Here is a 6,179-nt window from a genome sequence, read left to right as displayed (position 1 = left end):
AATATATTGACATATGAGAATGGATAGAATAAAAAATGAGGATGGACAGAATAAAAATAAGAGCATTAGAGAGAAAATCAGAGTTATATTTATTAATGAAAAATTTTGAGAGATTCGTTTAAGATGGTATAGAGTATTTAGACGATAAATAAATATTTCAATTAGGTAATGTTAAATTATGATAAATATATGATAAAAGATGATTCGCTCGCTTTCAGTATCTTTGCCAATTCATTCCTAAGCCAACACGGATGAGGTAAATCATGAGTGACTATTAGCTATTAATGCAAGTGGCTAAGGCATGAGGGAGGACATGTTCAAATACGTCGAGTTTCGACCTTAAGATTTCATATACGTCGAGTTTTGACCTTAAGATTTCATGTGACAATACTTTATGTTTTAACTACCACATTGTTCTAAGAGGACTTAAATTATGACAAACATGGGGGCAAAAGGCGAATACGCTCGCCCCTAGCGCTCCCGCCAACCCGTCCTATGGCCAACACGGAGGAGATAAATCACGGGCGGCTATTAGCCTTTGGAATAGTGACTAGCACATAAGGGAGATATTACCTCAACTTTGCCGAGATTCGAACCCCAGACATTAAATTATGACAAATATTATGGCAAAAGGCGAATACGCTCACCCTAGCACCCTCGCCAATCCGTCCCAAGACCATCACGGAGGAGGTAAATCACGGACGTAAATTATGACAAACATTATGGTAAAAAGCGAATACGCTTGCCCTCAGCGTCCCCGCCAATCCGTCTCATGGCCAGAAAATTATGACAAACATGCACATTAAATGAGGAAGAGAAAGATTAAAAAAGACTTGATTAGTAATAATAAAATAAAATAATATTTATTTAATTATATATGATGATATATTAGGAGATAGAGAAATGATTCATATACCCAATCTTATCTCGTGGGATAAGATTTAATTATTGTTGTAATCATTTTGTCGTCTAACCATTACTACTATTAATAGAATATAATGATGATGGTCTCACGACCACGTAAAAGACACATCTGTTTTTGAAATACCCTCCATTCAACTTACTTGAGCGCGGACGAGAGACTCTGGTGCATTGGATGTAATTTTAGTTGATTGGTTGTTAAAATATTTTTCAATCATATAAATTTACATTCGAAGGTTTCTTTTGAGTTTAAGGTGCCAATTCAAAGAAGTCTGGGTTTCAAAGGTGCCAATTTGATATGAATCCGAGGTCTCTGCAAGCATCAAATACTTTTAGTTAAAAGTTGTTAGACTCCAATCAATTGTTAAATACTTTCGGTAATTTATCAAAAGGCGTACTACAGTTAATGTATTTACCAAAAAGCACATCACGGTTTTATATTTACCAAAAGGCACAGATAAGTGATGTTTATTACCGAATATAACCCTACCGCCAACTCCTCTGATCAGTCATCATTTCCCAGACATTCGAACCACATTTTTAAAAAACTTAGATATTAAAAAAAAAATGATCATTAGGGTACCTCCCTCCTTCATGATATGCGAGTGCAGCTCGGTCTTGTGAAACCCTAGTTTAGTGTTCGTGAGCCATCAGTTCGAGTTTTTCTCAAGCGGCATCTAGCTAGCATTTCAGTTTAATTAAAAACCAGGAGTGTTCGTGAGCCATCAGTGAAGGATTCTAGGGTTTACATTACATTAATCAGCTAGTATCATAATGGCGCAAAGACGTCGATCGGGTGAATCATCATCCTCTCCACATCAATTAGCTGTAAAGGTTATCATTTTACAAACTCTGTGATATTGAGAAGCTGAACTAGTATGATTTAAATTTTTTTATTTTTATAAAGTATAGGGTTCAGTTGATGTTGGACAGAAACTGCATTGGAACAGTGTCCTCGGTCACTTTAAAAGTTTTTTTCAACCATCCACGAAGAAAGGAACGCATGGAGGCTCTGTTATTTTACATGACCGACACATAGTGCTGATCAAACAGTCACCCTTTCGTTATTTTTTGGACATAGAAGATATGCAGCACATCCGTGGGATTTTGGTAAATATATTTGAAAATTGGGATTCAAGTAGTCAAACCTTTAGATTCTCAGGTACAATTTACAATTTTGTATTTTAATTACAAAGTAATTATATGGTAAAATTTAAGCTTTTGCTAAACGTGGGGCTGATACGATGCCGTATCAGGCCCAACGTGGGCCTGATACGGCATCGTATCAGACCCAACGTGGGTCTGATACGATGGAGTATCAGTGCTTGATATGACATCGTATCATGTCCACGGTGTTCCTAATACTTTTGTATGTGTTGGTAGAAGTCTAATAATAATTTAACTTGGTCAGGTGTTCCGGTTTGCTTCACAGGAGACATTTCATTGTTGCTTGGTATTGCAGACCGAGGAGCTTCAATTCCGATTGATTCAGCTAAAGCATCCAGTGACCTCTTTCTAACTTACTTCTCAAACAAAAAAGAAGCTACTAGATCAAGAATTGAGGAGTTGCTTAAATTTTATGACAATCGCGTTGAAGGCGAAGATGATGTTTTATTATTTTGCAAATTCTATATTTTGTATATATTTGTATGTGTCTTATTTTCTTCTAGTACATATAAGGTCCCGTTAAGTCTTATAGATATAGTAGATGATTTTGAGAATCTTGATAGATTCAACTGAGTTGAAGCAATCCATGAATTTATGGCTCCACAATTACCTAAGATTGGGGACATATTTTCTTCAACTGAGACAAAACATGCTAACACCAACCTCCCTTACCTAAAGGGATTTGCTGGTCTTTTGACAGTAAGTGTTTAATTTGTGTGAAAATTTTTAATATTTTGCGAACAATTATAAAATAGTTAACCCTTGTCATGGTGAATCAGGCATGGTTTTTGGAGCATGTTCCAATCCAAAAATCATACAAAATAAAAGGAGCCAGAATAAATAAGTGGAGGAATATTCCTTCACATATTAGTAAGGTGAGAGAAATGATTAACCAAGTTTCATCTGAAGAGGTAAATTTAGAATACTTTGACTATAGTTTGGTTTAAAAGTATGGTTTTAACATGTGGTTTAATATTCTTATAGGTTGTGATTGACCTAATCCCTAACCAAGATGAAAGATCATTGGTTGAGAACCTTGCTGGCGTTGATGACAGTCCACATACAATGGAGGCATCACAAATTGAAGTCACTGTAGGAGGAAGGCAGATTAATAAGGATTGTTGTAATTGCATTATTCAAGCAAACATAAATAAAGAGCTAACAATGGAGAACATGCAATTGAAGGAGAGGGTGAAAGAGTTACTTAAAATAGTTGAAAAAAAGGCATGGAATCTCAATATAGCGAGCCTGTAGACGATCCTCAAATTGAACCTGTAGGTGTTACAACAAGAAGTAGGAGAGGACGTGACAGAAGTCGCTATGATTACAGGGATACTCCAATTGATAGTCCATTGTGGCTCAAAACTTTACCTAAGAGGCAGCGTAGAAATATACATATAAGTGAGCCTGCGGAAAAAGTTACAAGTATAGGAGAAGGAAAAAAAGTTGTCAAAGAATATGTTGTTGTGGGTAAGGGGAAAGGAAAAATTGGTTTGGATGAAATGGAAGAAGAAATTAATATTGTACAATTGATGGAAGACAAATCTGATGAAGAGGCAGACAAGGATGTAGAAATGTTTGCCAAATATGACAAAATGAGGAAACAAGCAATTGCTGTAAGACGATATATGCAAATTTCTTTGCAATTTGTTAGATATAATGGATTATCTAATTGTCTTTTTTGTTTGTGATCCTGTCCGAAAGCTGAATCAACGGACGCTGGGCACGTGGCGCTCTCCGGTTGCTGACGTGGGTCTTCAACTGGTTGCACGAACCTCCGGTGAACCTGCACAGAAGTCGGGCCGGGAAGGGGTTCCCGGCGGCGACCCTCCGACGCTTAAGTCAGGCAAGCTAACAGTGAAGAAGTGGCTCTCCAAAATTGCAGAACGCGTACCTCCGGCGAAGTATAAGGTTCCTTATATAGAGCGGGGAAAGAGCTCATGCACACCTACCGAGGCAAACACGTGTCCTTAGCCCATACCTCAGTATGTGTTTGTCAGAAGGCTTACCTGACACCATACTGCTACAGTCCAGGCACGTCTTCGATGGGACAGCAGAACACCTTGCGGCCAGATTTGAAGTATGGCCTAATCATAGGACTTGACAGCTGTCATAAAAGGTTCCTTGTCCTTCTCTCCCTACTCCATGCCAGGGCGTCCGGCCGGCCGGCCCTCATCTCCCGTCCGTCCGGCCGGCACTCTCACGTCTGGTCCTCCATATGCATCGGTATGCTGGGGAGATCCTCGATAAGGTGCTATGTAGTGACTGCTAGCAGTATGTTACCTTATGTCTATGGCCGAGTATGACTTCCGCTCGGCCCTTCGTTACTGTTCAATCGAGCGCCGGAACCCCGACTCCTGTCGGGGCGCCTTTTGCCATTAGCTATTCACCGGTCGGCTGATCGGTCCGTCCTTTTTCATGAGTCCGGTCGGTCCCTCCTTATCCGATGGACTGCCTGGCCCTTTGACTTCCCCGTGGCATTGACCCCTCAAAATGGGGGTCCCCTGTTCTTACCGCCGGATCACTTGCCTCCCCCTCAAGTCTAGTCGAAGGAGGCGCAGTCCGACTGACTGGACTGCCGATCTGACTGAGCAACAGCCGCTACACTACTCCGCTCGGCCAGGCATAGGGATGCTCATCCGGTCGGCGGTGTCTTGCCCGTGCCTTGTATTCCCTTGGAATCCATGCCGAATCCTCTTCTCTACTGCCCCTCACGTGCGCTGCGTGCGGTAAGGGGCGCTCATTAAATGTAACCCATATCCTGCTGACACGTGGCGATCTTACTTTTGTCAGGGTATGGCGGTGGCGTCACCTCCGATGGGACAGCCGCCGTTTGAAATGAACGGCTGGATGATGACCTCGTTCTTCACGACCTGAATCGGACGGCTAAGGCCGTACGAGGCTAACGTTATAAATCTCGCGGCCTCCTCTCTCCGCCGCCTTCTTCTTCATCGACCTTCGACCGCCCGCTGTTCTTTCTGCTCCGGCGACCTCGTATTTCAGCTCCCCGACGGACCCGAGACCCCTTTCGATCATCCCTTTTGCTCGTAAGCCTTCCTTTTCCTCGCTCCCTCCTTCTTTTTTCTGTTAGCTGTCCCTTTCAAGTCTACCACCTCTTCTTTCTCGTTCGAACCCTTCTTTTTGCCTCGAATTTCTTACTGCGTTTCGCCCATGACTAGCACTTCCCAGTCGACCGCCGGCGCTCCTGGTCTTTGGTAGACGACCATGGAGAGCCGGTTTGACGAGGAGGACCCGCTGCGCCTCGCTCGGACTTATGACATCCCTTCCGACCACCACATAGTAATAGCCACCCCAGCCGATCGGCCTCATGAGCCGCCGCCCGGCACCGTTCTTTTCTTCCGAGACCAATTTTTGGCCGGGCTACGCTTTCCACCCCATAAGTTTTTCTTGCAAGTTTGCAACTACTTTCGCATCCCGCTCGGCCAATTAGTTCCGAACTCCATTAGGCTGCTGAGCGGGGTGGTAGTTCTCTTTAAATTGAACAACATCCCATTAGACCCCAAAGTGTTCCACTACTTCTACTACCCCAAGCAAGCCGAGTGGGGTACTTTTGTTTTCCAATCTAGGATAGGTTTCGTCCTTTTTGATAACATGCCGACCTCCAACAAACACTGGAAGGAGCATTTTTTCTACATGCGTTTCCCCGAGCCACCAGCCTTCCGTATCAAATGGCAGACGGCGATGCCAGTGCAACCGGAGCTCGGCAAGTTTAGGGGCGATCCGACCTACCTTCATGCAGCCGATCGGCTGGTCGGCCAGCGCTATCACATCGACAAGCTGCTCCTTCCGGGAGTACTGTATATATTCGGCTTGTCTTCTATCCCAGCCGATCTGCCTTGCAGCATGAGTAAGTTCTCTTATCTTCCCGTTTCTTTTGTTCTAACTGATTTATTTTTTGCTTTTGCAGCCGAAGTCATGTGGCGCGCCAAGGCTACCGAGCGGCTGAAACTGAGAGCCGCTGAGATCGAGGCGGCCAAGAATAAGGAGGTCGCCGAGCGGAGCTTGGCCTCAGCTGGTCCGGCCAGCGGAGAGGATGAGGGGACTCAGAGTGTCCCCGAAGCCTTAGACGC

This window comes from Zingiber officinale, chromosome 1A (genome assembly GCF_018446385.1).
Source record: "Zingiber officinale cultivar Zhangliang chromosome 1A, Zo_v1.1, whole genome shotgun sequence".
NCBI classification, from domain to species: domain Eukaryota; kingdom Viridiplantae; phylum Streptophyta; class Magnoliopsida; order Zingiberales; family Zingiberaceae; genus Zingiber; species Zingiber officinale.
The sequence above is the reverse complement of the archived record's forward strand: the minus strand, read 5'-3'. Positions refer to the sequence as shown.